Source organism: Schistocerca serialis, chromosome 1 (genome assembly GCF_023864345.2).
Source record: "Schistocerca serialis cubense isolate TAMUIC-IGC-003099 chromosome 1, iqSchSeri2.2, whole genome shotgun sequence".
Classification (NCBI taxonomy): Eukaryota; Metazoa; Arthropoda; class Insecta; order Orthoptera; family Acrididae; genus Schistocerca; species Schistocerca serialis.
Genome location: NC_064638.1, coordinates 89,434,031 through 89,445,153, shown reverse-complemented (window position 1 = coordinate 89,445,153; position 11,123 = coordinate 89,434,031). Strand labels below are relative to the sequence as shown.

The 11,123-nt window shown below is 43.4% G+C and overlaps 1 protein-coding gene and 1 pseudogene across 1 annotated transcript in view; one reads left to right on the top strand and one right to left on the bottom strand.

The window, feature by feature from the left end:
- The first annotated feature begins 394 nt into the window (after window positions 1-394).
- The window catches only part of LOC126415795 (serine/threonine-protein phosphatase 6 regulatory ankyrin repeat subunit A-like), a 151,153-nt gene continuing 140,424 nt past the window's right edge, over window positions 395-11,123 (top strand). Inside the window, exon 1 of the mRNA XM_050083706.1 lies at window positions 395-992. The gene's annotated coding sequence lies outside the window, so the exon portion shown is untranslated. The remainder of the gene's footprint in view (window positions 993-11,123) is intronic.
- Window positions 8,821-8,938, bottom strand: LOC126429914 (5S ribosomal RNA; annotated as a pseudogene).

Below are 11,123 nucleotides of genomic sequence, written 5' to 3'. Positions count from 1 at the left end.
CAAAAGAGCGTCCATTCTGTCCAATTGATTTTCCACGTCCTTTGCCGTCTCTGACAGAACAGCGGTGTCTTCTGTCTCACTATCGTGCATGCCATTCCTTTGCAGTTTATTTCTTCAAAACTTGGCGAGAGTAGAATGGAATGATGTCAGTTTTTTTTTTTTTAAGTTGATCGGTGCCTCATGCATCCATAGTGTGACGACGCCACACACATGCAAAATTGACGTTAGAAGCCCGAGCACGTGAGCGACGAGTGCGGTTTTTCCTTGTGCTGCGGTGTTGTGCCAGCTGCTGCCATCTCGTATCGGCTTACAGAAGCTACTTGACGCATGCAGCTGATACGGCGGGGAGTGATGCAGAAAAAAGACGAACAACTGTGATGAGCGGAGACTGCATCGTTGTAAGAGTGACAGTAGGGCGTAGCCTGTTAAGACCAACGGAACTGACGAAGGAAACATACTCGTTTGCGTTTTAGCATGACTACACAACATATAAATAACTACGCGAAGTTCAGCTAGTCTCTTCTTTCGTAACGTCGTAGCGCTGAATTATTTCCACAATCAACACTCACTGCAGATGATTTCGTATTAGGAAGTCAAGGTTTGATTCAACTGTTGAACGTGCCAAGCTGCAGACTACAGGCTCTGGAATATTTCTCTACTAATTAAATTCTTAATAACTCAGCTAATAGGGTCATTACAAACAGTGACGTGATATTTATTTATCTTCTCATCATTCGCCCTCAACAAGAAATGTCGATCACGTTCTCAGTTGGTGACAGTGTTTCATTTGTGAATAGCGAGTAGTTGGCAGCCGTGCAGTGCTGAAGTTCGTAAAATAGAACTGCGTAAAATCAGATAGCGGTATATAAACTTCAGTGACGAAAACTGGTAGTGTGTGTTTGTTAGTTGTATTTGCGGACAGCAAATGTGACAGCTGACGCTGCGCCAATAAACAACGACAGTGCCCTCAGAAATTTCGAGACAGTCGCACGGTAAGTACGTGGTGACACATTAAATATTTATTCAGGCTACTCGATTAGATATTAACGTTTGAATATTCGCTGTCAAATACTGAAAAACGTAGTCAGTTGGTTTCACTCTCACGTTGAGCATTACATTAATGCGGTGTCTGCGGAACAAGTACAGCTCAGTCGTATAGGCCTACCTGGCCTCAAAATGTTTTCTTCGATAAAAATAGTGACACAAGTAGAGTATCAATACTCCGGCGCACTGAACAGCTGGTAATGCGTTCTGAATCGGCGTTAACATGGTTCAAGTCACTGTTTCTGAAATCTCTCTGGCCCTCGCTAACTCATTGTGAGAAATCCGTGGTCTAATCCGCGTTAATACGGCACGTTATAGATACTGTTTCTGTCAGTACTCCTGATTCTGGCATTCTCTTGTATTATCCTTTCTATTTAAACGAGTGCAGATTTTTGTTTGCCTTATTGAGATCTCCAAATTCTATTGTGATATTAGCAGCATATATTGTGTCGATAGAACGAAAATACAAAGAAACGAATATATTTGAAGAGCGACCAGGAGCATCCCAACGCAATTGTAAGACCAAAAGAAATAACGACTTAATACGAAACTGAAAGAAGAAGCGTCTTTGCCAGCACTGTTAACACTGAATAAGTCGCAACTTTGCGCATACAATCTAAATAGCTGTAAAAGTACAGGTAATCTCAGCGAAACAACAGAAGGACTGGAAAAATTGCTGTCAAATACGGTAATTTGAGGTAAACAGAAATCTAGAACAACTTCAATGAAAGCGTAGCGTTTAGATCCTTATAAATCATATCCTTGCTAGTATGAAGATAGCGTATAAACGGCATGTTTTAATGAGGATCTCAGTTTCAAAAGCGACAAATATTTTTTCCGATAGATCGTGAAACATTTGAAACAAAATTCAGAGAGCATTCCTAAAACGTCATTTTTGAGCGACTTGTCAATTTACACAGCGTCAGAAGTCTGTGCTCACTCTAATTACTCTATCTTGCCTTTGCAGTTCCTCCGAGAGAGAAACGTGAGATGCTGCAGAATGTTCCTAGATTCGCCACATAACAATGAGGATGCCAAATTGAAGTCATAGTTTTTTTAATACTAAAAGAAATGTAGAAGAAAATATACAGAGTTAAGAAGACAAAAGTAAATCGAGGCTAACGTTCTCGAATATCTCCAGCGTAAAGAATGGCTTCCAGAGCTCTACACATTTTAATTTTTGTCGACGTGGACCCAAGGCATACGGAACTGAATCAGTGGCTTTCAGGTGTGGATAGCTTTGAAATTATCCGCGGAGACCTCGACATATTGCCTGATCAAACCAAATGAGTAACTGGTGACCTGCGTTTATTCATTTGTTCACCAATGGTATTCCTTAAACCCTATCACTAAGGAAAGCCTTCATGGATGTGAGACGAGACAAATTACAGATAATCATGCAGAAGCAGGCTCTGCAGACAACTTCTGTAAAGTAACCAAACAACAAATTATGAATACTACTAACCTACTCACATTAAAAATTAAAGAAATTTTATAACATGTTTCACAATTCCTATTACTGATTTCTATCGGGTTGTAGAGGGGACATAGTCGATAAAGTTTTGGTAAGGAGTTCAGGCCTGGAAATGTACCGTTTGGCTGTAAAATAAATTTGAAGATCTGGTCACTTTCATACCTCTCGGTTCACAGTATGACACAGTGGTGCCAAAAAGGTGCGGACGTACCTGTTTCCTGGAGCCGTTGTTGTGAGGTCGGTCGAAAACGGTAAAATTACAACAGCAACTGATGGTGGCGCTATCTTCTCATTGCACACGTAAGGTGAAGCGGGAGATTTGAAAGTGATCAGATCTTCAAAGTTTCTTTATATACAGATTGTACATTTCCGCATATGGGTTCCTTACCAAAGCTTTATCTATTAAGCCCCCACTGCAACCACTAGGAGTCTGTAATAGGACTTGTGAAACAATAACAGCAGTCTGCATTTCATCTGTGTTTTTCTGTCGGTTTTAAAAAGATTCTGATGATAATTGCAAGACACTCAAAGTTGTTTGAATTTTTTTCATTTTGAGACAACTGATGGGAACTCTGTTTAATTGTTAAAAACCATTCAGCAACCAAGATCGCATAAAATATTTCTTTATTTAAGACAGCTGGTTTCAAAAGACAATGCTGTCATCTTCAGACCTTAAAATCTTTTTGTTGTGAAACTTGTTAATTTTAGGCGGACCTCACGCAAAAGACGTCGATTAGATAAAATCACATCATAAAAGGTTTGTCATCGCTAAAATACTTAAAAAGGTAAAGTATCTTGTGCAACAGGCTGTGTCCAATATACATAATGCGCACAGTTGCTTGTTGCGTCATACAAACACGGTACACAATAATACAGCTGTTTACATATGCTGGACACATTCTAGACAGTGCACTGTTTTGAATATGTCCAGCATATGAAAACAGTTGTTTGCCGGCCGCGGTGGCCGAGCGGTTCTAGGAGCTACAGTCTGGAATCGCGCGACCGCTACGGTCGCTGGTTCGAATCCTGCCTCGGGCATGGATGTGTGTGATGTCCTTAGGTTACTTAGGTTTAATTATTTCTAAGTTCTAGGGGATGATGACCTTAGAAGTTAAGTCCCGTAGTGCTCAGAGCCATCTGAACCATTTGAACCAAAACAGTTGTTTTATTGTGTACCGTGTTTCTATGATGCAACAAACAACAGTGAGCGATATGTAGAGCGACACCGCCTGTTGTACAAGATGCTTTATCTTTTTAAATATTTTAGCTATGACAAACCTTTTATGACGTGCTGTTTTGATCCACTTGGCATCTTGTGCGTGAGGTCAGCTAAAAATGAACATGTTTTACAAAAACGGATTTTAAGACCTGAAGATGACACCATAGTCTATGGAAACCGATTCTCTTATATAGCGAAATATTGTCTGCGATCTTGGCCGTTGAATGGTTTTTAACGCTTAAAGTTGTACATGGTATATAAATAAATTGCAGTCTAGAGAAATCTGTGTGTAGTAAGTGTTAGTGTGATCAAAGCACGGATGTAAATTATGTAGTAGCTCATAGGCGTTAATACAAGGAAATAAACACAGCCCTCTTTGGTGAGACTGTAGAACAACCACAACGGGACTCTATTTCCTCTGTCTTTATTTTATATATTTTTAGTGGTTAACATGGTGTTGATATATCATAAGACACTGAGCATCGTCTTGATTTTGACAAGAATGGGCCAGAAATGAAAAGCAGAAAACGGTAGTCCTGAACCCCGATGGTGCAGATGTGGAAGCGTACATGACACTCTGTCACATGAATATGCTGGCACGAACAAAGAAACATCTACCTCTAAAGTCATACCATGCAAACTGCTGTGAATTAGATTGAATAGGGTAGTTCCCATTGAAATAATATTAGGTTTTCTTCGTGTACTATTCGAGTATGGCGTGAGGGAAGAGTGGCTGTTTAAATATATCTGTGTTCTGTAGTTAAATTTGTCTTTGTTGTTTCTTACACAGGATGCTGTAGTATATTCGTAGATTCTTGACATAATACTGGCTCTTGAAACTATGTAAATTGTAGGTCTTCGAGCGATAATTGATGTTTATCTTTAAGCGACTGCAGCCTTAGGTTTTCTAACATTTCTATGTCATTCTCCCATTTGTCAAGCTCGTGACCATTCGCGCTGCTCTCCAATGTATAAGTTCAACATCCCTTTTAGTCCTGTCTGAATTGGATCCCACACGCTTGAGCTGTATTCCACGATGGGTCACACACGTTTTTTGTAAGACAATTCCTTTGCAGAGTCACTGCATTTTCCCAGATCCTACCAGTGATTCGAAATCTGACACCTATTTTACCTGCAATTGCCTGTGTGATCATTGCATTTCATATCCCCATACATTATTACATCCAGCTGTTTGTATTAGTTGACTGATTCTCAGTTGCCAATCTTTGCATCTCACTGAAATTTTATAAAAGTATGACAATATTTGTGCAATATTTTAACTAGAAATTTTTTATAGATAATTGTATCATCTGTCAGAAGTCTGAGGTTTCTATCAGTATTGCCTGAAAGGTCTTAATATTCAACATGAACAGCAAGGGTCCCAACAAATGTCACTAAGGTACACCTGAATTTAATTCTACACTTGTCAATAACCTTCCGTTCAAAATAATATGCTTCGTCCTCCCCATGGAGAAATTCCGATTTCAGCTGTAAATTTCTTTTGCAGCGATTATTGTCACGGAGGTAGTAAGGTGTTTGCGTCATGTTGTCACCAAGCAGAGGGGCCAGCGGCGCAATAGCATTGACCCCGCAGAACGACGACGGCGTGGGTAGCCTCATTACTTCGTGCCCACGTCATGGTTCCGTTGTGACGTATGTGGTGGAAAATGGTGCTTTAGCAAAACGGGGACGGGTCAGTTGCATGCAAATATTTCTCACTTGCAGTCAGAGGTATAATCTGATGGCGAACAACACCGAGGTGGGACCTAGGACGGTCTTGGTCCATGAGTCTAAAGGTCTAAGAATCTCCATGGTACTACAAGTCTTCTCCTCCGGTCTTAGCTGCTGCTAACTGCGACACTGCTGTCTGTGTTGAGACCAATGCTGTGGACTTAGCGTCCTTCAAATAGCAGGTCCCATGCTACGAACCCCATGAGTGCGAGGTCGCAAGTTCAATCTTTAGTAAGGGTCATTTGAAAGTGTTGTGTTAACAGTTATCACAGGAAAAATATTAGGTGCTAATGACTCACCATATGCATCAGGAGGGCGCCAGAAAATGAGTGTTTGGGAGATGCAGAGGTCAACTTTCTGTGAGATGTATGTATTACACTTCACAAAATAGACATTAAAAAAATGTGCAAAACATACCATTAACATGCACCATGAACACCAAGTGAAAAATGGCGCGCCGCAGTGATCGCAAAGAATCGCACCGTCCAGATCGAAGGCGAACATTTTGAGAACTGATGGACTGCGATGGCATGCAACCAAATGCGAAACAGTCTCTCGTTTAGTTTATCGTGAAACTGGCTATCCTTTAAAGCGTAGCTGGTGATCGTGCGATAATATATTTTATAGGCACGGAAAAACATCCAGAGGTTGAATTTGTCCAGTGGTTCCAGGTGGTATGAAGTACGATGCCACTCACTTTTCAGGAGAGACAGTTGCTCCAAAGGAGTATGATTTTTATACGTAGACCAGGTATCAAGCAAAAGAAAGTTATTTTGACCAGCTACTGGCCCTCCAGATTAACAGTCGGCATAATTGTATACGAATGCGTTAAGGCATTGATATTAATTGATCTTGATACAATTCTCTTGGTACCTCTAATTTACAGGGTTCCTTTCATATGCATTTCCTCTTCATATCCGGAGTGGTCGGAGTTGCAAACAAATTCCTTCCTGAAGTATGGGATAAGTTTATCTCATCTACAAATTGGGGTCGATTCTGCAGTTTGCTGTGCATCAGGTTGACGCTTTGTTTGAATTTTCGTTGCCCTGCGTCTTGCAGTTCTGTAGCACTGTTCGAAATTATGCAACCATCCACTGCTTCATTGAAATCACTGCAATATATGCCATGCACAATTTGATGTGCATAACGTAGTAGGCCACTATTATGCACATCCTGTAAATTGTATCGAGCAGCCCTGAACGCTCAGGCGCCAGTTTTTGTAATAAGTGTGCCTCGTCCTCCCTTGAATATCCGTATGTTTTCTTATGCACTACACGGTCACTTTACTGTGGACTTAATTCGAAATCTGTTCATATTTTTTTTACTATGCTGCGGCTGATCTATGTACGTAATTATGTTTAGTATTCGCTCCTTGGACAACGATTGTCCTTTACAGTGTTTCACTGGTGGCGGGATTTGTGGCTCCCAGTCCGATAAGGATGACTAACTACATGGCTCGACACTTGTTTTAGTATCACTTGTACTTCTTAAGAACTTATCGTTATCACTGTACTCCTCATGTATGTTGTCCGCACAATGAAGCGTATACAACAACACAAATCCCACTGACTCATCTTGCAGAAACGTTAATATTTCGTCTGCCACATCTTTCTCAATCTGCAAAATTGCTTGGTTACTCGTCGATTAAGCAGTTCAACTACGCTCCTTGCCCCCATGCTTTGCTCACCATTGCATAACACCAGTGACGCCGCGTGTTGCCATTAGCAGCCAATATGGTAGACCACATGTGGGGCTTCGAATGCCGTAAACATCTTTGGCCTTCTGCCACCTCGCACTCAAGGAGTTCCTTGTTAGTGGCCTGCAGTTCGAGCCTGGGGCTGTGTGGCCGCTCATCCGCCTTCGCTTGGGTAGGCAAAGTCCTTCCCATCAGCCTCTGCTCGTGTGGGCTACTGCTGTTGTGAACTGACTCCTCTATACTGACAAGGGAACCTCCCCATCGCACCCCCCTCAGATTTAGTTATAAGTTGGCACAGTGGATAGGCCTTGAAAAACTGAATTCAGATCAGTTGAGAAAACAGGAAGAAGTTGTGTGGAACTATGAAAAAATAAGCAAAATATACAAACTGAGTAGTCAATGCGCAACATAGGCAACATCAAGGACGATCTGAGCTTTAGAGCGCCGTGGTCCCGTGGTTAGCGTGAGGGGCTGCGGAAGGAGAGGTTCTTGGTTCAAGTCGTCCATCGACTGGAAAGTTTAATTTTTTATTTTCAAACAATTATTATCTGTCCGTCCGTCCGATGCGAGGTAACTGCGCCGTAGTATGGGGACGCCACACCTAAACAAACATCGAAAGACACTACGTCAGTCGACTACAGCGCACGGAAGAGAGAGTATTCCTGCTAACGAGGCTCCCTGGCTGGCAGTTGACTGTTCGCTACTCTGGACGAGAGCGCATTAAATACGTGAGATGTATTCCGTGGGCAATATGAATCCAGCAAATATAGCTCGCGACTTCAATAACAATCGCACGGTTTTGCGGTGCGGTCGCAAAACACAGGTGCTAAACTTATTACAGTGAATAGAGACGTCAGTGAACGAACGGACAGATCATAACTTTGCGAAAATAAAATTTTCACCCGAGCGAAGACTTGAACCAAGGACCCCTAGTTCCACAGCGGCTCACGCTAACCACGGGACCACGGAGCTCCTAATCTCATACTGTCTTTGATGTTGCCTATCTTGCACATGGACTACTCAGTTTGTATATTTTGCTTACTTTTTTCATAGTTCCACACAACTTCTTCTTGTTTTCTCGATTGATCTGTGTTCAGTTTTTCAAGGCCTATCCACTGTGCCAACTTATAACTAAATCTGAGGGGGGGTGTGATGGGGAGGTTCCCCTGTGAGCACACAGCTTGAACTCGCGCCCCGCCCAGTAGGCAGCGAGGCTGCCGCTGTGGGGCGCCGTCTTGCTGTTGGTGGCCTTACCTTGCCGCTGGCATCACTGCCTCGCCTGCACCACACCACCGGCCTTTGACCATGAGCCAAGTGCTGACCACAGCGCCTTCCTCACCGGTTGTGCACATCTTAAGTACTGCGAAAGTTGGCCTTTTTGGACACTTCGTCACTACACACCTCTTCACCACTATCTCGCCGTGTTAGTGGGCTACCGGCATCCAGACGAAGTACCCGTTCCACCACCCACCTTAGAAGCCCATCACCACTGTCGCTATAAAAACTGAACTAAACCCCGCCCAAAAAGGCCATGAAGGTCCAACGGTACTGACCGGCCGCCGTGTCATCCTCACCTACAAGCGTCACTGGATGCGGATATGGAGATCAATCAAGTAGCTCCTCAGTTTGCCTCACAAGGGCTGAGTGCGTCCCGCTTGCCAAGAGCGCTTGGCAGACCGGTTGGTTACCCATCCAAGTGCTATCCCAGCCCGACAGCGCTTAACTTCGGTGATCTGACGGGAACCGGTGTTACCACTGCGGCAACGCCGTTGGCCATGTCGCTATAAAGCGATTCGATATAGAATGTTTAAGAAAAATGGTAACCCAGCTGGAAATTCAATAAAGAACCTGACAGGAAGTACGTTACAGTACGCTTGTTCGCCCACTGCTTGAATACTGCTCAGCAGTGTGGGATCCGTACCAGACAGGGTTAATAGAAGAGATAGAGAAGATCCAACGGAGAGCAGCGCGCTTCCTTACAGGATCATTTAGTAATCGCGAAAGCGTTACGGAGATGATGGATAAACTCCAGTGGAAGACTCTGCAGGAGAGACGCTCAGTAGCTCGATACGGGCTTTTGTTAAAGGTTCGAGAACATACCTTCACCGAAGAGTCAAGCAGTATATTGCTCCCTCCTACGTATATCTCGCGAAGAGACCATGAGGATAAAATTAGAGAGATTGGAGCCCACACAGAAGCATACCGACAATCCTTCTTTCCACGAACAATAGGAGACTGGAATAGAAGGGAGAACCGATAGAGGTACTCAAGGTACCCTCCGCCACACACCGTCAGGTGGCTTGCGGAGTATGGATGTAGATGTAGATGTAGAATTCTGTCAGATTGTGGGCCCCTGTGGAGGTGTAGTGATTTCAGCTATTTCTCAATGCCGCAGTCACTGATATCGATATCATCCATTAACTGGAGCAGTAACCCTGTATACTCCTTTGTAAAGGAACATTTGAAAACCGAGTTCAGCAGTTTAGCTTTTGCTCTGCTATTGCGAGGTCGTTGCTACAAGTAACAATTCCAATTTTTTAAAATATATAATAAATAAATAAACAAATCCTACGAGTAAGTGGCCGACCGGTTGTAGGCACTTCAGTCTGGAACCGCGTGACCGCTACGGTCGCAGGTTCGAATCCTGCCTCGTGCATGGATGTGTGTGATGTCCTTAGGTTAGTTAGGTTTAAGTAGTTCTATGTTCTAGGGGACTGATGACCTTAGATAAGTCCCATAGTGCTCAGAGCCATTTGAACCATTTTTTCCTACAAGTAACACTTCCAATTTTTTTAAATATATATACGAGGGCGGTTCAGAAAGTAACCTCCGATTGGTCACAGTGCGGGTTGTGGGGGGAGTAGCGACGCCATCTGTGCGTTCACGCACTCAACAGGTCAGTCGGCATCAAGCCGTGGTCGAGTGAACGTCGTACCTGCGCTAGTTTAGTTTTTGTGGCAGTTTGAAATGTGTGCTGCAATAGAAAACCCCGCCAAATGTGAAGTGCGTGCTGTCATAAGGTTTTTTACAGCCAAAGGATATTCTGCAGCAGCTATTCATCGTGAGCTTTGTGCCGTGTACGGACCAAGAGTTATGAGTGAAGGAGTTGTCCGTGAATGGGTACGTTTATTTAAAAGTGGACGAAAAAACGTTCATGATGAAGAGAGGAGTGGTAGACCATCATTGGTGACTGACGAACTCGTTCAGACAGTTGATGCAAAAGTTCGTGAAAATCGACGTTTCTCAATGTCGGAGTTGTCTACTGGTTTTCCACAGATTTCTAAGACTCTCTTGTACGAGATAGTGACAGCAAGATTGGGTTACCGTAAGTTCTGTGCACGATGGGTGCCCAAAATTCTTACCGACCACCACAAAACTCAAAGAATGGCCTCTGCATTAGACTTTCTGTCACGTTATGAGGACGAAGGAGCACCATTGTTAAACAGAATCGTGACTGGTGACGAAACCTGGATTAAGTACGTGAACCCTGAGACAAAAGAACAATCAAAGATGTGTGCACATTCAAATTCGCCTACCAAACCAAGAAAAGCCTCGCAAGATTTTTCTGCCAGAAAACTGATGGCAACGGTGTTTTGGGATGCCAAAGGGGTGTTGTTTGTTGAATTCATGGAACGTGGTACGACCATTAATCAAGACGTGTACTGTGAAACAATAAAAAAGTTACGACGGGCTATACAGAACAAACGCCGTGGTATGCTGAGTTCCGGTATCGTTTTTTTGCACGATAACGCCCGTCCTCACTCTGCTCGCAGAACAACGGCCCTTCTTGAGTCCTTCAAGTGGGACGTTATCAACCATCCACCTTACAGCCCAGACCTGGCGCCAAGTGATTATCACCTCTTCATGCATTTGAAGAAATGGCTCGGGTCACAGCGGTTTGATGACGACGAAGAGCTCAAAGATGCGGTCACAGGCTGGCTCCAGGCACAAGCGGGTGA